Consider the following 19510-nt stretch of genomic DNA (forward strand, 5'->3'; position numbering starts at 1 on the left):
CTAGAACACATGGGTCAAATTCAAAAGAAAAGTCATTTGAACCTCATGATGAAATGGTAAGCAGGTTAAATCAGCACAAATTTCACACAATGTTTCTCCCTGATTTTCTATAAACTATCCCTAAAGTTCCATGAGCATATCTGATGGCCATTAAGGTTTCTGTAGTGTAGTGGTTATCACGTTCGTCTCACACACGAAAGGACCCCAGCTCGAACCTGGGCAGAAACAGGATTTTCCCTTCTTAAATTGAAGACGTCAGAAGATTTGACTTTTTTCTAACACCGCTCCTGTTCTAAAAAAAAAAGTTCCTGATCATGTCTAACAAAACCGTTGTACCAACAAGCAGTAAGTCTTTCAGAGGCCAGTTAGCTCAGCTGGTTTAGAGCGTGGTGCTAATAACGCCAAGGTCGTGGGTTCAATCCCCATACTGGCCAAAGACTGTTTTTATGACAGCTGTGAAATGCCACAGTTGAGTTCCAAGTCTGTCTTCATGCTGTCTACAGAATTCAGTGCTTGCTTAAAGACATTCACAATGGTTCAAGAGATTAAAAAACTAAGCCTGTTGTGTCTTTTGACAACAACACACAAAAGAAGAAATTTCCAAGTGGATCAAATCATTATAGGACTTCCTTGATGAGGATCACAAGCAAATGGTATTAGGACCGTCAGTCAAGACCCAAGTCATCAAATTGTTGTTTGGAGATTCTAATTCCTTGGGTACCTGAACCCATTTAATAGGTCACTCATTCATGTTGTAAACAAACTTATTAGTGTACAGGTTGACATACATTTTGTAGCGTCAGCAATTTTGGGCCTTCAGACATAGTTTGGCCCTACTTTTCTATAAGGCCTCCAACAAATTGTGTTATTTTTTCTCTCCAGACACGTAGGTTTCTGTAGTGTAGTGGTTATCAGATTCGCCTAACACGCGAAAGGTCCCCAGCTCAAAACTGGGCAGAAACATTACTCTTTAGTGCAAAACAATAAAAGACCTTGTGGTGATATGACAATTTACATAATGCTACCAGATTCCTTTGCTCAAAACGTGACTACTAAAAATCCTGTGACGACAAGCGGTCAGCTAACAATGACGCAAAACAAATGTACGTCAATAGTATTGTACGTGAATAGTATTGTCCATCTATTCTAAGATGATAATACTCGTGATTATGCAACTAAATCATCATGTAAAGGCTAGAACACATGGTCACATTCAAAAGAAGAGTAATTTGAACCTCATGATAAAATGGTAAACAGGTTAAGTCAGCACAAATTTCACACAATGTTTCTCCCTGATTTTCTATAAACTATCCCTAAAGTTCCATGAGCATATCTGGTGGCCATTAAGGTTTCTGTAGTGTAGTGGTTATCACGTTCGTCTTACACACGAAAGGACCCCAGCTCGAACCTGGGCAGAAACAGGATTTTCCCTTCTTAAATTGAAGACGTCAGAAGATTCGACTTTTTTCTAACACCGCTCCTGTTCTAAAAAAAAAGTTCCTGATCATGTCTAACAAAACCGTTGTACCAACAAGTAGTAAGTCTTTCAGAGGCCAGTTAGCTCAGCTTGTTTAGAGCGTGGTGCTAATAACGCCAAGGTCGTGGGTTCAATCCCCATACTGGCCAAAGACTGTTTTTATGACAGCTGTGAAATGCCACAGTTGAGTTCCAAGTCTGTCTTCATGCTGTCTACAGAATTCAGTGCTTGCTTAAAGACATTCACAATGGTTCAAGAGATTAAAAAACTAAGCCTGTTTTGTCTTTTGACAACAACACACAAAAGAAGAAATTTCCAAGTGGATCAAATCATTATAGGACTTCCTTGATGAGCATCACAAACAGATGGTATTAGGACCGTCAGTCAAGACCCAAGTCATCAAATTGTTGTTTGGAGATTCTAATTCCTTGGGTACCTGAACCCATTTAATAGGTCACTCATTCATGTTGTAAACAAACTTATTAGTGTAAAGGTTGACATACATTTTGTAGCGTCAGCAATTCTGGGCCTTCAGACATAGTTTGGCCCTACTTTTCTATAAGGCCTCCAACAAATTGTGTTATTTTTTCTCTCCAGACATGTAGGTTTCTGTAGTGTAGTGGTTATCACATTCGCCTAACACGCGAAAGGTCCCCAGCTCAAAACTGGGCAGAAACATTACTCTTTATTGCAAAACATTAAAAGACCTTGTGGTGATATGACAATTTACATAATGCTACCAGATTCCTTTGCTCAAAACGTGACTACTAAAAATCCTGTGACGACAAGCGGTCAGCTAACAATGACGGAAAACAAATGTACGTCAATAGTATTGTACGTGAATAGTATTGTACATCTATTCTAAGATGATAATACTCGTGATTATGCAACTAAATCATCATGTAAAGGCTAGAACACATGGGTCACATTCAAAAGAAAAGTCATTTGAACCACATGATAAAATGGTAAACAGGTTAAGTCAGCACAAATTTCACACAATGTTTCTCCCTGATTTTCTATAAACTATCCCTAAAGTTCCATGAGCAAATCTGGTAGCCATTGTTTCTGTAGTGTAGTGGTTATCACGTTCGTCTTACACACGAAAGGACCCCAGCTCGAACCTGGGGAGAAACAGGATTTTCCCTTCTTAAATTGAAGACGTCAGAAGATTCGACTTTTTTCTAACACCGCTCCTGTTCTAAAAAAAAAAAAAGTTCCTGATCATGTCTAACAAAACCGTTGTACCAACAAGCAGTAAGTCTTTCAGAGGCCAGTTAGCTCAGCTGGTTTAGAGCGTGGTGCTAATAACGCCAAGGTCGTGGGTTCAATCCCCATACTGGCCAAAGACTGTTTTTATGACAGCTGTGAAATGCCACAGTTGAGTTCCAAGTCTGTCTTCATGCTGTCTACAGAATTCAGTGCTTGCTTAAAGACATTCACAATGGTTCAAGAGATTAAAAAACTAAGCCTGTTTTGTCTTTTGACAACAACACACAAAAGAAGAAATTTCCAAGTGGATCAAATCATTATAGGACTTCCTTGATGAGCATCACAAGCAGATGGTATTAGGACCGTCAGTCAAGACCCAAGTCATCAAATTGTTGTTTGGAGATTCTAATTCCTTGGGTACCTGAACCCATTTAATAGGTCACTCATTTATGTTGTAAACAAACTTATTAGTGTAAAGGTTGACATACATTTTGTAGCGTCAGCAATTCTGGGCCTTCAGACATAGTTTGGCCCTACTTTTCTATAAGGCCTCCAACAAATTGTGTTATTTTTTCTCTCCAGACATGTAGGTTTCTGTAGTGTAGTGGTTATCACATTCGCCTAACACGCGAAAGGTCCCCAGCTCAAAACTGGGCAGAAACATTACTCTTTAGTGCAAAACATTAAAAGACCTTGTGGTGATATGACAATTTACATAATGCTACCAGATTCCTTTGCTCAAAACGTGACTACTAAAAATCCTGTGACGACAAGCGGTCAGCTAACAATGACGCAAAACAAATGTACGTGAATAGTATTGTCCATCTATTCTAAGATTATAATACTCGTGATTATGCAACTAAATCATCATGTAAAGGCTAGAACACATGGTTCACATTCAAAAGAAGAGTAATTTGAACCTCATGATAAAATGGTAAACAGGTTAAGTCAGCACAAATTTCACACAATGTTTCTCCCTGATTTTCTATAAACTATCCCTAAAGTTCCATGAGCAAATCTGGTACCCATTAAGGTTTCTGTAGTGTAGTGGTTATCACGTTCGTCTTACACACGAAAGGACCCCAGCTCGAACCTGGGCAGAAACAGGATTTTCCCTTCTTAAATTGAAGACGTCAGAAGATTCAACTTTTTTCTAACACCGCTCCTGTTCTAAAAAAAAAAGTTCCTGATCATGTCTAACAAAACCGTTGTACCAACAAGCAGTAAGTCTTTTAGAGGCCAGTTAGCTCAGCTGGTTTAGAGCGTGGTGCTAATAACGCCAAGGTCGTGGGTTCAATCCCCATACTGGCCAAAGACTGTTTCTTATGACAGCTATGAAATGCCACAGTTAAGTTTCAAGTCTGTCTTCATGCTGTCTTCAGAAATCAGTGCTTGCTTAAAGACATTCACAATGGTTCAAGAGATTAAAAAACTAAGCCTGTTGTGTCTTTTGACAACAAACAAAAGAAGAAATTTTCAAGAGGATCAAATTATTATAGGACTTCCTTGATGAGCATCACAAGCAAATGGTATTAGGACCGTCAGTCAAGACCCAAGTCATCAAATTGTTGTTTGGAGATTCTAATTCCTTGGGTACCTGAACCCATTTAATAGGTCACTCATTCATGTTGTAAACAAACTTGTTAGTGTACAGGTTGACATACATTTTGTAGCGTCAGCAATTCTGGGCCTTCAGACATAGTTTGGCCCTACTTTTCTATAAGGCCTCCAACAAATTGTGTTTTTTTTTCTCTCCAGACACGTAGGTTTCTGTAGTGTAGTGGTTATCACGTTCGCCTAACACGCGAAAGGTCCCCAGCTCAAAACTGGGCAGAAACATTACTCTTTAGTGCAAAACAATAAAAGACTTTGTGGTGACATGACAATTTACATAATGCTACCAAATTCCTTTGCTCAAAACGTGACTACTAAAAATCCTGTGACGACAAGCGGTCAGCTAACAATGACGCAAAACAAATGTACGTGAATAGTATTGTCCATCTATTCTAAGATGATAATACTCGTGATTATGCAACTAAATCATCATGTAAAGGCTAGAACACATGGGTCACATTCAAAAGAAGAGTAATTTGAACCTCATGATAAAATGGTAAACAGGTTAAGTCAGCACAAATTTCACACAATGTTTCTCCCTGATTTTCTATAAACTATCCCTAAAGTTCCATGAGCAAATCTGGTAGCCATTAAGGTTTCTGTAGTGTACTGGTTATCACGTTCGTCTTACACACGAAAGGACCCCAGCTCGAACCTGGGCAGAAACAGGATTTTCCCTTCTTAAATTGAAGACGTCAGAAGATACGACTTTTTTCTAACACCGCTCCTGTTCTAAAAAATAAAAGTTCCTGATCATGTCTAACAAAACCGTTGTACCAACAAGCAGTAAGCCTTTCAGAGGCCAGTTAGCTCAGCTGGTTTAGAGCGTGGTGCTAATAACGCCAAGGTCGTGGGTTCAATCCCCATACTGGCCAAAGACTGTTTCTTATGACAGCTATGAAATGCCACAGTTGAGTTTCAAGTCTGTCTTCATGCTGTCTACAGAAATCAGTGCTTGCTTAAAGACATTCACAATGGTTCAAGAGATTAAAAAACTAAGCCTGTTGTGCCTTTTGACAACAAACAAAAGAAGAAATTTCCAAGAGGATCAAATTATTATAGGACTTCCTTGATGAGCATCACAAGCAAATGGTATTAGGACCGTCAGTCAAGACCCAAGTCATCAAATTGTTGTTTGGAGATTCTAATTTCTTGGGTACCTGAACCCATTTAATAGGTCACTCATTCATGTTGTAAACAAACTTGTTAGTGTACGGGTTGACATACATTTTGTAGCGTCAGCAATTCTGGGCCTTCAGACATAGTTTGGCCCTACTTTTCTATAAGGCCTCCAACAAATTGTGTTATTTTTCTCTCCAGCCACGTAGGTTTCTGTAGTGTAGTGGTTATCACATTCGCCTAACACGCGAAAGGTCCCCAGCTCAAAACTGGGCAGAAACATTACTCTTTAGTGCAAAACAATAAAAGACCTTGTGGTGATATGACAATTTACATAATGCTACCAGATTCCTTTGCTCAAAACGTGACTACTAAAAATCCTGTGACGACAAGCGGTCAGCTAACAATGACGCAAAACAAATGTACGTGAATAGTATTGTCCATCTATTCTAAGATGATAATACTCGTGATTATGCAACTAAATCATCATGTAAAGGCTAGAACACATGGGTCACATTCAAAAGAAGATTAATTTGAACCTCATGATAAAATGGTAAAAAAGGTTAAGTCAGCACAAATTTCACACAATGTTTCTCCCTGATTTTCTATAAACTATCCCTAAAGTTCCATGAGCAAATCTGGTAGCCATTAAGGTTTCTGTAGTGTAGTGGTTATCACGTTCGTCTTACACACGAAAGGACCCCAGCTCGAACCTGGGCAGAAACAGGATTTTCCCTTCTTAAATTGAAGACGTCAGAAGATTCGACTTTTTTCTAACCCCGCTCCTGTTCTAAAAAAAAAGTTCCTGATCATGTCTAACAAAACCGTTGTACCAACAAGCAGTAAGTCTTTCACAGGCCAGTTAGCTCAGCTGGTTTAGAGCGTGGTGCTAATAACGCCAAGGTCGTGGGTTCACTCCCCATACTGGCCAAAGACTGTTTCTTATGACAGCTATGAAATGCCACAGTTCAGTTTCAAGTCTGTCTTCATGCTGTCTACAGAAATCAGTGCTTGCTTAAAGACATTCACAATGGTTCAAGAGATTAAAAAACTAAGCCTGTTGTGTCTTTTGACAACAAACAAAAGAAGAAATTTCCAAGAGGATCAAATTATTATAGGACTTCCTTGATGAGCATCACAAGCAAATGGTATTAGGACCGTCAGTCAAGACCCAAGTCATCAAATTGTTGTTTGGAGATTCTAATTCCTTGGGTACCTGAACCCATTTAATAGGTCACTCATTCATGTTGTAAACTAACTTGTTAGTGTACAGGTTGACATACATTTTGTAGCGTCAGCAATTCTGGGCCTTCAGACATAGTTTGGCCCTACTTTTCTATAAGGCCTCCAACAAATTGTGTTATTTTTCTCTCCAGACACGTAGGTTTCTGTAGTGTAGTGGTTATCACATTCGCCTAACACGCGAAAGGTCCCCAGCTCAAAACTGGGCAGAAACATTACTCTTTAGTGCTAAACAATAAAAGACCTTGTGGTGATATGACAATTTACATAATGCTACCAGATTCCTTTGCTCAAAACGTGACTACTAAAAATCCTGTGACGACAAGCGGTCAGCTAACAATGACGCAAAACAAATGTACGTGAATAGTATTGTCCATCTATTCTAAGATGATAATACTCGTGATTATGCAACTAAATCATCATGTAAAGGCTAGAACACATGGGTCACATTCAAAAGAAGAGTAATTTGAACCTCATGATAAAATGGTAAACAGGTTAAGTCAGCACAAATTTCACACAATGTTTCTCCCTGATTTTCTATAAACTATCCCTAAAGTTCCATGAGCAAATCTGGTAGCCATTAAGGTTTCTGTAGTGTAGTGGTAATCACATTCGCCTAACATGCGAAAGGTCCCCAGCTCAAAACTGGGCAGAAACATTACTCTTTAGTGCTAAACAATAAAAGACCTTGTGGTGATATGACAATTTACATAATGCTACCAGATTCCTTTGCTCAAAACCTGACTACTAAAAGTCCTGTGACGACAAGCGGTCAGCTAACAATGACGCAAAACAAATGTACGTCAATAGTATTGTACGTGAATAGTATTGTACATCTATTCTAAGATGATAATACTCGTGATTATGCAACTAAATCATCATGTAAAGGCTAGAACACATGGGTCACATTCAAAAGAAAAGTCATTTGAACCACATGATAAAATGGTAAACAGGTTAAGTCAGCACAAATTTCACACAATGTTTCTCCCTGATTTTCTATAAACTATCCCTAAAGTTCCATTAGCAAATCTGGTAGCCATTAAGGTTTCTGTAGTGTAGTGGTTATCACGTTCGTCTTACACACGAAAGGACCCCAGCTCGAACCTGGGCAGAAACAGGATTTTCCCTTCTTAAATTGAAGACGTCAGAAGATTCGACTTTTTTCTAACACCGCTCCTGTTCTAAAAAAAAAAAAGTTCCTGATCATGTCTAACAAAACCGTTGTACCAACAAGCAGTAAGTCTTTCAGAGGCCAGTTAGCTCAGCGGGTTTAGAGCGTGGTGCTAATAACGCCAAGGTCGTGGGTTCAATCCCCATACTGGCCAAAGACTGTTTTTATGACAGCTGTGAAATGCCACAGTTGAGTTTCAAGTCTGTCTTCATGCTGTCTACAGAAATCAGTGCTTGCTTAAAGACATTCACAATGGTTCAAGAGATTAAAAAACTAAGCCTGTTTTGTCTTTTGACAACAAACAAAAGAAGAAATTTCCAAGAGGATCAAATTATTATAGGACTTCCTTGATGAGCATCACAAGCAAATGGTATTAGGACCGTCAGTCAAGACCCAAGTCATCAAATTGTTGTTTGGAGATTCTAATTCCTTGGGTACCTGAACCCATTTAATAGGTCAATCATTCATGTTGTAAACAAACTTATTAGTGTACAGGTTGACATACATTTTGTAGCGTCAGCAATTTTGGGCCTTCAGACATAGTTTGGCCCTACTTTTCTATAAGGCCTCCAACAAATTGTGTTATTTTTTCTCTCCAGAGACGTAGGTTTCTGTAGTGTAGTGGTTATCACATTCGCCTAACACGCGAAAGGTCCCCAGCTCAAAACTGGGCAGAAACATTACTCTTTAGTGCAAAACAATAAAAGACCTTGTGGTGATATGACAATTTACATAATGCTACCAGATTCCTTTGCTCAAAACGTGACTACTAAAAATCCTGTGACGACAAGCGGTCAGCTAACAATGACGCAAAACAAATGTACGTGAATAGTATTGTCCATCTATTCTAAGATGATAATACTCGTGATTATGCAACTAAATCATCATGTAAAGGCTAGAACACATGGTTCACATTCAAAAGAAGAGTAATTTGAACCTCATGATAAAATGGTAAACAGGTTAAATCAGCACAAATTTCACACAATGTTTCTCCCTGATTTTCTATAAACTATCCCTAAAGTTCCATGAGCAAATCTGGTACCCATTAAGGTTTCTGTAGTGTAGTGGTTATCACGTTCGTCTTACACACGAAAGGACCCCAGCTCGAACCTGGGCAGAAACAGGATTTTCCCTTCTTAAATTGAAGACGTCAGAAGATTCGACTTTTTTCTAACACCGCTCCTGTTCTAAAAGAAAAAGTTCCTGATCATGTCTAACAAAACCGTTGTACCAACAAGCAGTAAGTCTTTCAGAGGCCAGTTAGCTCAGTTGGTTTAGAGCGTGGTGCTAATAACGCCAAGGTCGTGGGTTCAATCCCCATACTGGCCAAAGACTGTTTTTATGACAGCTGTGAAATGCCACAGTTGAGTTCCAAGTCTGTCTTCATGCTGTCTACAGAATTCAGTGCTTGCTTAAAGACATTCACAATGGTTCAAGAGATTAAAAAACTAAGCCTGTTTTGTCTTTTGACAACAACACACAAAAGAAGAAATTTCCAAGTGGATCAAATCATTATAGGACTTCCTTGATGAGCATCACAAACAGATGGTATTAGGACCGTCAGTCAAGACCCAAGTCATCAAATTGTTGTTTGGAGATTCTAATTCCTTGGGTACCTGAACCCATTTAATAGGTCACTCATTCATGTTGTAAACAAACTTATTAGTGTAAAGGTTGACATACATTTTGTAGCGTCAGCAATTCTGGGCCTTCAGACATAGTTTGGCCCTACTTTTCTATAAGGCCTCCAACAAATTGTGTTATTTTTTCTCTCCAGACATGTAGGTTTCTGTAGTGTAGTGGTTATCACATTCGCCTAACACGCGAAAGGTCCCCAGCTCAAAACTGGGCAGAAACATTACTCTTTATTGCAAAACATTAAAAGACCTTGTGGTGATATGACAATTTACATAATGCTACCAGATTCCTTTGCTCAAAACGTGACTACTAAAAATCCTGTGACGACAAGCGGTCAGCTAACAATGACGGAAAACAAATGTACGTCAATAGTATTGTACGTGAATAGTATTGTACATCTATTCTAAGATGATAATACTCGTGATTATGCAACTAAATCATCATGTAAAGGCTAGAACACATGGGTCACATTCAAAAGAAAAGTCATTTGAACCACATGATAAAATGGTAAACAGGTTAAGTCAGCACAAATTTCACACAATGTTTCTCCCTGATTTTCTATAAACTATCCCTAAAGTTCCATGAGCAAATCTGGTAGCCATTGTTTCTGTAGTGTAGTGGTTATCACGTTCGTCTTACACACGAAAGGACCCCAGCTCGAACCTGGGGAGAAACAGGATTTTCCCTTCTTAAATTGAAGACGTCAGAAGATTCGACTTTTTTCTAACACCGCTCCTGTTCTAAAAAAAAAAAAAGTTCCTGATCATGTCTAACAAAACCGTTGTACCAACAAGCAGTAAGTCTTTCAGAGGCCAGTTAGCTCAGCTGGTTTAGAGCGTGGTGCTAATAACGCCAAGGTCGTGGGTTCAATCCCCATACTGGCCAAAGACTGTTTTTATGACAGCTGTGAAATGCCACAGTTGAGTTCCAAGTCTGTCTTCATGCTGTCTACAGAATTCAGTGCTTGCTTAAAGACATTCACAATGGTTCAAGAGATTAAAAAACTAAGCCTGTTTTGTCTTTTGACAACAACACACAAAAGAAGAAATTTCCAAGTGGATCAAATCATTATAGGACTTCCTTGATGAGCATCACAAGCAGATGGTATTAGGACCGTCAGTCAAGACCCAAGTCATCAAATTGTTGTTTGGAGATTCTAATTCCTTGGGTACCTGAACCCATTTAATAGGTCACTCATTTATGTTGTAAACAAACTTATTAGTGTAAAGGTTGACATACATTTTGTAGCGTCAGCAATTCTGGGCCTTCAGACATAGTTTGGCCCTACTTTTCTATAAGGCCTCCAACAAATTGTGTTATTTTTTCTCTCCAGACATGTAGGTTTCTGTAGTGTAGTGGTTATCACATTCGCCTAACACGCGAAAGGTCCCCAGCTCAAAACTGGGCAGAAACATTACTCTTTAGTGCAAAACATTAAAAGACCTTGTGGTGATATGACAATTTACATAATGCTACCAGATTCCTTTGCTCAAAACGTGACTACTAAAAATCCTGTGACGACAAGCGGTCAGCTAACAATGACGCAAAACAAATGTACGTGAATAGTATTGTCCATCTATTCTAAGATTATAATACTCGTGATTATGCAACTAAATCATCATGTAAAGGCTAGAACACATGGTTCACATTCAAAAGAAGAGTAATTTGAACCTCATGATAAAATGGTAAACAGGTTAAGTCAGCACAAATTTCACACAATGTTTCTCCCTGATTTTCTATAAACTATCCCTAAAGTTCCATGAGCAAATCTGGTACCCATTAAGGTTTCTGTAGTGTAGTGGTTATCACGTTCGTCTTACACACGAAAGGACCCCAGCTCGAACCTGGGCAGAAACAGGATTTTCCCTTCTTAAATTGAAGACGTCAGAAGATTCAACTTTTTTCTAACACCGCTCCTGTTCTAAAAAAAAAAGTTCCTGATCATGTCTAACAAAACCGTTGTACCAACAAGCAGTAAGTCTTTTAGAGGCCAGTTAGCTCAGCTGGTTTAGAGCGTGGTGCTAATAACGCCAAGGTCGTGGGTTCAATCCCCATACTGGCCAAAGACTGTTTCTTATGACAGCTATGAAATGCCACAGTTAAGTTTCAAGTCTGTCTTCATGCTGTCTTCAGAAATCAGTGCTTGCTTAAAGACATTCACAATGGTTCAAGAGATTAAAAAACTAAGCCTGTTGTGTCTTTTGACAACAAACAAAAGAAGAAATTTTCAAGAGGATCAAATTATTATAGGACTTCCTTGATGAGCATCACAAGCAAATGGTATTAGGACCGTCAGTCAAGACCCAAGTCATCAAATTGTTGTTTGGAGATTCTAATTCCTTGGGTACCTGAACCCATTTAATAGGTCACTCATTCATGTTGTAAACAAACTTGTTAGTGTACAGGTTGACATACATTTTGTAGCGTCAGCAATTCTGGGCCTTCAGACATAGTTTGGCCCTACTTTTCTATAAGGCCTCCAACAAATTGTGTTTTTTTTTCTCTCCAGACACGTAGGTTTCTGTAGTGTAGTGGTTATCACGTTCGCCTAACACGCGAAAGGTCCCCAGCTCAAAACTGGGCAGAAACATTACTCTTTAGTGCAAAACAATAAAAGACTTTGTGGTGACATGACAATTTACATAATGCTACCAAATTCCTTTGCTCAAAACGTGACTACTAAAAATCCTGTGACGACAAGCGGTCAGCTAACAATGACGCAAAACAAATGTACGTGAATAGTATTGTCCATCTATTCTAAGATGATAATACTCGTGATTATGCAACTAAATCATCATGTAAAGGCTAGAACACATGGGTCACATTCAAAAGAAGAGTAATTTGAACCTCATGATAAAATGGTAAACAGGTTAAGTCAGCACAAATTTCACACAATGTTTCTCCCTGATTTTCTATAAAATATCCCTAAAGTTCCATGAGCAAATCTGGTAGCCATTAAGGTTTCTGTAGTGTACTGGTTATCACGTTCGTCTTACACACGAAAGGACCCCAGCTCGAACCTGGGCAGAAACAGGATTTTCCCTTCTTAAATTGAAGACGTCAGAAGATACGACTTTTTTCTAACACCGCTCCTGTTCTAAAAAATAAAAGTTCCTGATCATGTCTAACAAAACCGTTGTACCAACAAGCAGTAAGCCTTTCAGAGGCCAGTTAGCTCAGCTGGTTTAGAGCGTGGTGCTAATAACGCCAAGGTCGTGGGTTCAATCCCCATACTGGCCAAAGACTGTTTCTTATGACAGCTATGAAATGCCACAGTTGAGTTTCAAGTCTGTCTTCATGCTGTCTACAGAAATCAGTGCTTGCTTAAAGACATTCACAATGGTTCAAGAGATTAAAAAACTAAGCCTGTTGTGCCTTTTGACAACAAACAAAAGAAGAAATTTCCAAGAGGATCAAATTATTATAGGACTTCCTTGATGAGCATCACAAGCAAATGGTATTAGGACCGTCAGTCAAGACCCAAGTCATCAAATTGTTGTTTGGAGATTCTAATTTCTTGGGTACCTGAACCCATTTAATAGGTCACTCATTCATGTTGTAAACAAACTTGTTAGTGTACGGGTTGACATACATTTTGTAGCGTCAGCAATTCTGGGCCTTCAGACATAGTTTGGCCCTACTTTTCTATAAGGCCTCCAACAAATTGTGTTATTTTTCTCTCCAGCCACGTAGGTTTCTGTAGTGTAGTGGTTATCACATTCGCCTAACACGCGAAAGGTCCCCAGCTCAAAACTGGGCAGAAACATTACTCTTTAGTGCAAAACAATAAAAGACCTTGTGGTGATATGACAATTTACATAATGCTACCAGATTCCTTTGCTCAAAACGTGACTACTAAAAATCCTGTGACGACAAGCGGTCAGCTAACAATGACGCAAAACAAATGTACGTGAATAGTATTGTCCATCTATTCTAAGATGATAATACTCGTGATTATGCAACTAAATCATCATGTAAAGGCTAGAACACATGGGTCACATTCAAAAGAAGATTAATTTGAACCTCATGATAAAATGGTAAAAAAGGTTAAGTCAGCACAAATTTCACACAATGTTTCTCCCTGATTTTCTATAAACTATCCCTAAAGTTCCATGAGCAAATCTGGTAGCCATTAAGGTTTCTGTAGTGTAGTGGTTATCACGTTCGTCTTACACACGAAAGGACCCCAGCTCGAACCTGGGCAGAAACAGGATTTTCCCTTCTTAAATTGAAGACGTCAGAAGATTCGACTTTTTTCTAACCCCGCTCCTGTTCTAAAAAAAAAGTTCCTGATCATGTCTAACAAAACCGTTGTACCAACAAGCAGTAAGTCTTTCACAGGCCAGTTAGCTCAGCTGGTTTAGAGCGTGGTGCTAATAACGCCAAGGTCGTGGGTTCACTCCCCATACTGGCCAAAGACTGTTTCTTATGACAGCTATGAAATGCCACAGTTCAGTTTCAAGTCTGTCTTCATGCTGTCTACAGAAATCAGTGCTTGCTTAAAGACATTCACAATGGTTCAAGAGATTAAAAAACTAAGCCTGTTGTGTCTTTTGACAACAAACAAAAGAAGAAATTTCCAAGAGGATCAAATTATTATAGGACTTCCTTGATGAGCATCACAAGCAAATGGTATTAGGACCGTCAGTCAAGACCCAAGTCATCAAATTGTTGTTTGGAGATTCTAATTCCTTGGGTACCTGAACCCATTTAATAGGTCACTCATTCATGTTGTAAACTAACTTGTTAGTGTACAGGTTGACATACATTTTGTAGCGTCAGCAATTCTGGGCCTTCAGACATAGTTTGGCCCTACTTTTCTATAAGGCCTCCAACAAATTGTGTTATTTTTCTCTCCAGACACGTAGGTTTCTGTAGTGTAGTGGTTATCACATTCGCCTAACACGCGAAAGGTCCCCAGCTCAAAACTGGGCAGAAACATTACTCTTTAGTGCTAAACAATAAAAGACCTTGTGGTGATATGACAATTTACATAATGCTACCAGATTCCTTTGCTCAAAACGTGACTACTAAAAATCCTGTGACGACAAGCGGTCAGCTAACAATGACGCAAAACAAATGTACGTGAATAGTATTGTCCATCTATTCTAAGATGATAATACTCGTGATTATGCAACTAAATCATCATGTAAAGGCTAGAACACATGGGTCACATTCAAAAGAAGAGTAATTTGAACCTCATGATAAAATGGTAAACAGGTTAAGTCAGCACAAATTTCACACAATGTTTCTCCCTGATTTTCTATAAACTATCCCTAAAGTTCCATGAGCAAATCTGGTAGCCATTAAGGTTTCTGTAGTGTAGTGGTAATCACATTCGCCTAACATGCGAAAGGTCCCCAGCTCAAAACTGGGCAGAAACATTACTCTTTAGTGCTAAACAATAAAAGACCTTGTGGTGATATGACAATTTACATAATGCTACCAGATTCCTTTGCTCAAAACCTGACTACTAAAAGTCCTGTGACGACAAGCGGTCAGCTAACAATGACGCAAAACAAATGTACGTCAATAGTATTGTACGTGAATAGTATTGTACATCTATTCTAAGATGATAATACTCGTGATTATGCAACTAAATCATCATGTAAAGGCTAGAACACATGGGTCACATTCAAAAGAAAAGTCATTTGAACCACATGATAAAATGGTAAACAGGTTAAGTCAGCACAAATTTCACACAATGTTTCTCCCTGATTTTCTATAAACTATCCCTAAAGTTCCATTAGCAAATCTGGTAGCCATTAAGGTTTCTGTAGTGTAGTGGTTATCACGTTCGTCTTACACACGAAAGGACCCCAGCTCGAACCTGGGCAGAAACAGGATTTTCCCTTCTTAAATTGAAGACGTCAGAAGATTCGACTTTTTTCTAACACCGCTCCTGTTCTAAAAAAAAAAAAAGTTCCTGATCATGTCTAACAAAACCGTTGTACCAACAAGCAGTAAGTCTTTCAGAGGCCAGTTAGCTCAGTTGGTTTAGAGCGTGGTGCTAATAACGCCAAGGTCGTGGGTTCAATCCCCATACTGGCCAAAGACTGTTTTTATGACAGCTGTGAAATGCCACAGTTGAGTTCCAAGTCTGTCTTCATGCTGTCTACAGAATTCAGTGCTTGCTTAAAGACATTCACAATGGTTCAAGAGATTAAAAAACTAAGCCTGTTTTGTCTTTTGACAACAACACACAAAAGAAGAAATTTCCAAGTGGATCAAATCATTATAGGACTTCCTTGATGAGCATCACAAACAGATGGTATTAGGACCGTCAGTCAAGACCCAAGTCATCAAATTGTTGTTTGGAGATTCTAATTCCTTGGGTACCTGAACCCATTTAATAGGTCACTCATTCATGTTGTAAACAAACTTATTAGTGTAAAGGTTGACATACATTTTGTAGCGTCAGCAATTCTGGGCCTTCAGACATAGTTTGGCCCTACTTTTCTATAAGGCCTCCAACAAATTGTGTTATTTTTTCTCTCCAGACATGTAGGTTTCTGTAGTGTAGTGGTTATCACATTCGCCTAACACGCGAAAGGTCCCCAGCTCAAAACTGGGCAGAAACATTACTCTTTATTGCAAAACATTAAAAGACCTTGTGGTGATATGACAATTTACATAATGCTACCAGATTCCTTTGCTCAAAACGTGACTACTAAAAATCCTGTGACGACAAGCGGTCAGCTAACAATGACGGAAAACAAATGTACGTCAATAGTATTGTACGTGAATAGTATTGTACATCTATTCTAAGATGATAATACTCGTGATTATGCAACTAAATCATCATGTAAAGGCTAGAACACATGGGTCACATTCAAAAGAAAAGTCATTTGAACCACATGATAAAATGGTAAACAGGTTAAGTCAGCACAAATTTCACACAATGTTTCTCCCTGATTTTCTATAAACTATCCCTAAAGTTCCATGAGCAAATCTGGTAGCCATTGTTTCTGTAGTGTAGTGGTTATCACGTTCGTCTTACACACGAAAGGACCCCAGCTCGAACCTGGGGAGAAACAGGATTTTCCCTTCTTAAATTGAAGACGTCAGAAGATTCGACTTTTTTCTAACACCGCTCCTGTTCTAAAAAAAAAAAAAGTTCCTGATCATGTCTAACAAAACCGTTGTACCAACAAGCAGTAAGTCTTTCAGAGGCCAGTTAGCTCAGCTGGTTTAGAGCGTGGTGCTAATAACGCCAAGGTCGTGGGTTCAATCCCCATACTGGCCAAAGACTGTTTTTATGACAGCTGTGAAATGCCACAGTTGAGTTCCAAGTCTGTCTTCATGCTGTCTACAGAATTCAGTGCTTGCTTAAAGACATTCACAATGGTTCAAGAGATTAAAAAACTAAGCCTGTTTTGTCTTTTGACAACAACACACAAAAGAAGAAATTTCCAAGTGGATCAAATCATTATAGGACTTCCTTGATGAGCATCACAAACAGATGGTATTAGGACCGTCAGTCAAGACCCAAGTCATCAAATTGTTGTTTGGAGATTCTAATTCCTTGGGTACCTGAACCCATTTAATAGGTCACTCATTCATGTTGTAAACAAACTTATTAGTGTAAAGGTTGACATACATTTTGTAGCGTCAGCAATTCTGGGCCTTCAGACATAGTTTGGCCCTACTTTTCTATAAGGCCTCCAACAAATTGTGTTATTTTTTCTCTCCAGACATGTAGGTTTCTGTAGTGTAGTGGTTATCACATTCGCCTAACACGCGAAAGGTCCCCAGCTCAAAACTGGGCAGAAACATTACTCTTTATTGCAAAACATTAAAAGACCTTGTGGTGATATGACAATTTACATAATGCTACCAGATTCCTTTGCTCAAAACGTGACTACTAAAAATCCTGTGACGACAAGCGGTCAGCTAACAATGACGGAAAACAAATGTACGTCAATAGTATTGTACGTGAATAGTATTGTACATCTATTCTAAGATGATAATACTCGTGATTATGCAACTAAATCATCATGTAAAGGCTAGAACACATGGGTCACATTCAAAAGAAAAGTCATTTGAACCACATGATAAAATGGTAAACAGGTTAAGTCAGCACAAATTTCACACAATGTTTCTCCCTGATTTTCTATAAACTATCCCTAAAGTTCCATGAGCAAATCTGGTAGCCATTGTTTCTGTAGTGTAGTGGTTATCACGTTCGTCTTACACACGAAAGGACCCCAGCTCGAACCTGGGGAGAAACAGGATTTTCCCTTCTTAAATTGAAGACGTCAGAAGATTCGACTTTTTTCTAACACCGCTCCTGTTCTAAAAAAAAAAAAAAGTTCCTGATCATGTCTAACAAAACCGTTGTACCAACAAGCAGTAAGTCTTTCAGAGGCCAGTTAGCTCAGCTGGTTTAGAGCGTGGTGCTAATAACGCCAAGGTCGTGGGTTCAATCCCCATACTGGCCAAAGACTGTTTTTATGACAGCTGTGAAATGCCACAGTTGAGTTCCAAGTCTGTCTTCATGCTGTCTACAGAATTCAGTGCTTGCTTAAAGACATTCACAATGGTTCAAGAGATTAAAAAACTAAGCCTGTTGTGCCTTTTGACAACAAACAAAAGAAGAAATTTCCAAGAGGATCAAATTATTATAGGACTTCCTTGATGAGCATCACAAGCAAATGGTATTAGGACCGTCAGTCAAGACCCAAGTCATCAAATTGTTGTTTGGAGATTCTAATTTCTTGGGTACCTGAACCCATTTAATAGGTCACTCATTCATGTTGTAAACAAACTTGTTAGTGTACGGGTTGACATACATTTTGTAGCGTCAGCAATTCTGGGCCTTCAGACATAGTTTGGCCCTACTTTTCTATAAGGCCTCCAACAAATTGTGTTATTTTTCTCTCCAGCCACGTAGGTTTCTGTAGTGTAGTGGTTATCACATTCGCCTAACACGCGAAAGGTCCCCAGCTCAAAACTGGGCAGAAACATTACTCTTTAGTGCAAAACAATAAAAGACCTTGTGGTGATATGACAATTTACATAATGCTACCAGATTCCTTTGCTCAAAACGTGACTACTAAAAATCCTGTGACGACAAGCGGTCAGCTAACAATGACGCAAAACAAATGTACGTGAATAGTATTGTCCATCTATTCTAAGATGATAATACTCGTGATTATGCAACTAAATCATCATGTAAAGGCTAGAACACATGGGTCACATTCAAAAGAAGATTAATTTGAACCTCATGATAAAATGGTAAAAAAGGTTAAGTCAGCACAAATTTCACACAATGTTTCTCCCTGATTTTCTATAAACTATCCCTAAAGTTCCATGAGCAAATCTGGTAGCCATTAAGGTTTCTGTAGTGTAGTGGTTATCACGTTCGTCTTACACACGAAAGGACCCCAGCTCGAACCTGGGCAGAAACAGGATTTTCCCTTCTTAAATTGAAGACGTCAGAAGATTCGACTTTTTTCTAACCCCGCTCCTGTTCTAAAAAAAAAGTTCCTGATCATGTCTAACAAAACCGTTGTACCAACAAGCAGTAAGTCTTTCACAGGCCAGTTAGCTCAGCTGGTTTAGAGCGTGGTGCTAATAACGCCAAGGTCGTGGGTTCACTCCCCATACTGGCCAAAGACTGTTTCTTATGACAGCTATGAAATGCCACAGTTCAGTTTCAAGTCTGTCTTCATGCTGTCTACAGAAATCAGTGCTTGCTTAAAGACATTCACAATGGTTCAAGAGATTAAAAAACTAAGCCTGTTGTGTCTTTTGACAACAAACAAAAGAAGAAATTTCCAAGAGGATCAAATTATTATAGGACTTCCTTGATGAGCATCACAAGCAAATGGTATTAGGACCGTCAGTCAAGACCCAAGTCATCAAATTGTTGTTTGGAGATTCTAATTCCTTGGGTACCTGAACCCATTTAATAGGTCACTCATTCATGTTGTAAACTAACTTGTTAGTGTACAGGTTGACATACATTTTGTAGCGTCAGCAATTCTGGGCCTTCAGACATAGTTTGGCCCTACTTTTCTATAAGGCCTCCAACAAAT

The 19510-nt window shown here is 38.9% G+C and overlaps 1 protein-coding gene and 43 non-coding genes across 45 annotated transcripts in view; 43 read left to right on the forward strand and 1 right to left on the reverse strand.

Moving 5' to 3' along the window:
• Positions 1-19510, reverse strand: part of gkup (glucuronokinase with putative uridyl pyrophosphorylase) — a 344724-nt gene that overhangs the window by 158685 nt on the left and 166529 nt on the right. The gene's annotated exons all lie outside the window — the stretch shown is intronic.
• Positions 156-228, forward strand: trnav-cac (transfer RNA valine (anticodon CAC)). Its single transcript has one exon. It is a non-coding gene; the product is annotated as a tRNA-Val (tRNA).
• On the forward strand, positions 360-434 carry trnai-aau (transfer RNA isoleucine (anticodon AAU)). Its single transcript has one exon. It is a non-coding gene; the product is annotated as a tRNA-Ile (tRNA).
• On the forward strand, positions 1349-1421 carry trnav-uac (transfer RNA valine (anticodon UAC)). The gene has a single exon. It is a non-coding gene; the product is annotated as a tRNA-Val (tRNA).
• On the forward strand, positions 2083-2155 carry trnav-aac (transfer RNA valine (anticodon AAC)). Its single transcript has one exon. It is a non-coding gene; the product is annotated as a tRNA-Val (tRNA).
• On the forward strand, positions 2539-2611 carry trnav-uac (transfer RNA valine (anticodon UAC)). Its single transcript has one exon. It is a non-coding gene; the product is annotated as a tRNA-Val (tRNA).
• On the forward strand, positions 2746-2820 carry trnai-aau (transfer RNA isoleucine (anticodon AAU)). The gene has a single exon. It is a non-coding gene; the product is annotated as a tRNA-Ile (tRNA).
• trnav-aac (transfer RNA valine (anticodon AAC)) lies at positions 3277-3349 on the forward strand. The gene has a single exon. It is a non-coding gene; the product is annotated as a tRNA-Val (tRNA).
• Positions 3720-3792, forward strand: trnav-uac (transfer RNA valine (anticodon UAC)). Its single transcript has one exon. It is a non-coding gene; the product is annotated as a tRNA-Val (tRNA).
• On the forward strand, positions 3924-3998 carry trnai-aau (transfer RNA isoleucine (anticodon AAU)). Its single transcript has one exon. It is a non-coding gene; the product is annotated as a tRNA-Ile (tRNA).
• On the forward strand, positions 4453-4525 carry trnav-aac (transfer RNA valine (anticodon AAC)). The gene has a single exon. It is a non-coding gene; the product is annotated as a tRNA-Val (tRNA).
• Positions 4896-4968, forward strand: trnav-uac (transfer RNA valine (anticodon UAC)). The gene has a single exon. It is a non-coding gene; the product is annotated as a tRNA-Val (tRNA).
• Positions 5101-5175, forward strand: trnai-aau (transfer RNA isoleucine (anticodon AAU)). Its single transcript has one exon. It is a non-coding gene; the product is annotated as a tRNA-Ile (tRNA).
• On the forward strand, positions 5629-5701 carry trnav-aac (transfer RNA valine (anticodon AAC)). Its single transcript has one exon. It is a non-coding gene; the product is annotated as a tRNA-Val (tRNA).
• On the forward strand, positions 6073-6145 carry trnav-uac (transfer RNA valine (anticodon UAC)). Its single transcript has one exon. It is a non-coding gene; the product is annotated as a tRNA-Val (tRNA).
• Positions 6804-6876, forward strand: trnav-aac (transfer RNA valine (anticodon AAC)). The gene has a single exon. It is a non-coding gene; the product is annotated as a tRNA-Val (tRNA).
• Positions 7247-7319, forward strand: trnav-aac (transfer RNA valine (anticodon AAC)). Its single transcript has one exon. It is a non-coding gene; the product is annotated as a tRNA-Val (tRNA).
• Positions 7706-7778, forward strand: trnav-uac (transfer RNA valine (anticodon UAC)). The gene has a single exon. It is a non-coding gene; the product is annotated as a tRNA-Val (tRNA).
• Positions 8440-8512, forward strand: trnav-aac (transfer RNA valine (anticodon AAC)). Its single transcript has one exon. It is a non-coding gene; the product is annotated as a tRNA-Val (tRNA).
• trnav-uac (transfer RNA valine (anticodon UAC)) lies at positions 8883-8955 on the forward strand. The gene has a single exon. It is a non-coding gene; the product is annotated as a tRNA-Val (tRNA).
• trnai-aau (transfer RNA isoleucine (anticodon AAU)) lies at positions 9087-9161 on the forward strand. The gene has a single exon. It is a non-coding gene; the product is annotated as a tRNA-Ile (tRNA).
• Positions 9618-9690, forward strand: trnav-aac (transfer RNA valine (anticodon AAC)). The gene has a single exon. It is a non-coding gene; the product is annotated as a tRNA-Val (tRNA).
• Positions 10074-10146, forward strand: trnav-uac (transfer RNA valine (anticodon UAC)). The gene has a single exon. It is a non-coding gene; the product is annotated as a tRNA-Val (tRNA).
• trnai-aau (transfer RNA isoleucine (anticodon AAU)) lies at positions 10281-10355 on the forward strand. Its single transcript has one exon. It is a non-coding gene; the product is annotated as a tRNA-Ile (tRNA).
• Positions 10812-10884, forward strand: trnav-aac (transfer RNA valine (anticodon AAC)). The gene has a single exon. It is a non-coding gene; the product is annotated as a tRNA-Val (tRNA).
• Positions 11255-11327, forward strand: trnav-uac (transfer RNA valine (anticodon UAC)). The gene has a single exon. It is a non-coding gene; the product is annotated as a tRNA-Val (tRNA).
• trnai-aau (transfer RNA isoleucine (anticodon AAU)) lies at positions 11459-11533 on the forward strand. Its single transcript has one exon. It is a non-coding gene; the product is annotated as a tRNA-Ile (tRNA).
• trnav-aac (transfer RNA valine (anticodon AAC)) lies at positions 11988-12060 on the forward strand. Its single transcript has one exon. It is a non-coding gene; the product is annotated as a tRNA-Val (tRNA).
• trnav-uac (transfer RNA valine (anticodon UAC)) lies at positions 12431-12503 on the forward strand. Its single transcript has one exon. It is a non-coding gene; the product is annotated as a tRNA-Val (tRNA).
• Positions 12636-12710, forward strand: trnai-aau (transfer RNA isoleucine (anticodon AAU)). Its single transcript has one exon. It is a non-coding gene; the product is annotated as a tRNA-Ile (tRNA).
• On the forward strand, positions 13164-13236 carry trnav-aac (transfer RNA valine (anticodon AAC)). The gene has a single exon. It is a non-coding gene; the product is annotated as a tRNA-Val (tRNA).
• trnav-uac (transfer RNA valine (anticodon UAC)) lies at positions 13608-13680 on the forward strand. Its single transcript has one exon. It is a non-coding gene; the product is annotated as a tRNA-Val (tRNA).
• trnav-aac (transfer RNA valine (anticodon AAC)) lies at positions 14339-14411 on the forward strand. The gene has a single exon. It is a non-coding gene; the product is annotated as a tRNA-Val (tRNA).
• On the forward strand, positions 14782-14854 carry trnav-aac (transfer RNA valine (anticodon AAC)). The gene has a single exon. It is a non-coding gene; the product is annotated as a tRNA-Val (tRNA).
• Positions 15241-15313, forward strand: trnav-uac (transfer RNA valine (anticodon UAC)). The gene has a single exon. It is a non-coding gene; the product is annotated as a tRNA-Val (tRNA).
• On the forward strand, positions 15448-15522 carry trnai-aau (transfer RNA isoleucine (anticodon AAU)). Its single transcript has one exon. It is a non-coding gene; the product is annotated as a tRNA-Ile (tRNA).
• Positions 15979-16051, forward strand: trnav-aac (transfer RNA valine (anticodon AAC)). Its single transcript has one exon. It is a non-coding gene; the product is annotated as a tRNA-Val (tRNA).
• trnav-uac (transfer RNA valine (anticodon UAC)) lies at positions 16435-16507 on the forward strand. The gene has a single exon. It is a non-coding gene; the product is annotated as a tRNA-Val (tRNA).
• Positions 16642-16716, forward strand: trnai-aau (transfer RNA isoleucine (anticodon AAU)). The gene has a single exon. It is a non-coding gene; the product is annotated as a tRNA-Ile (tRNA).
• trnav-aac (transfer RNA valine (anticodon AAC)) lies at positions 17173-17245 on the forward strand. The gene has a single exon. It is a non-coding gene; the product is annotated as a tRNA-Val (tRNA).
• On the forward strand, positions 17629-17701 carry trnav-uac (transfer RNA valine (anticodon UAC)). The gene has a single exon. It is a non-coding gene; the product is annotated as a tRNA-Val (tRNA).
• Positions 17837-17911, forward strand: trnai-aau (transfer RNA isoleucine (anticodon AAU)). Its single transcript has one exon. It is a non-coding gene; the product is annotated as a tRNA-Ile (tRNA).
• Positions 18364-18436, forward strand: trnav-aac (transfer RNA valine (anticodon AAC)). Its single transcript has one exon. It is a non-coding gene; the product is annotated as a tRNA-Val (tRNA).
• Positions 18808-18880, forward strand: trnav-uac (transfer RNA valine (anticodon UAC)). The gene has a single exon. It is a non-coding gene; the product is annotated as a tRNA-Val (tRNA).

The sequence above is a fragment of the Oryzias latipes genome, chromosome 13 (assembly GCF_053564925.1).
Source record: "Oryzias latipes strain Hd-rR chromosome 13, Olatipes_Hd-rR_3.1".
Classification (NCBI taxonomy): domain Eukaryota; kingdom Metazoa; phylum Chordata; class Actinopteri; order Beloniformes; family Adrianichthyidae; genus Oryzias; species Oryzias latipes.